Source organism: Myotis davidii, unplaced genomic scaffold (genome assembly GCF_000327345.1).
Source record: "Myotis davidii unplaced genomic scaffold, ASM32734v1 scaffold4669, whole genome shotgun sequence".
NCBI classification, from domain to species: domain Eukaryota; kingdom Metazoa; phylum Chordata; class Mammalia; order Chiroptera; family Vespertilionidae; genus Myotis; species Myotis davidii.
Window position 1 is genome coordinate 48 of NW_006299398.1, and position 226 is coordinate 273.

A 226-nucleotide genomic window follows, 5' to 3' on the forward strand; every position below is an offset into this window, starting at 1 on the left:
CGCACCTGGGCCTCTGGAGGCTCGGTGCCAAGGCCAGGCCGGGAGGGCGCTGTGCAACAGTAAGTTTTGCGATCCTCTAACTACAGCTCAGTTTGGACGATCCCCATTGTAAGGGCTCTGCAGCCACGTGAGAACACAGCTCCCTCCGCCCGGTTTCTGGTCTTGCCACAGTCGCCCCTCTCCCAGGCGGCACATCCATCCCCCTGTGGGCTTGTCTCCCCCCCAG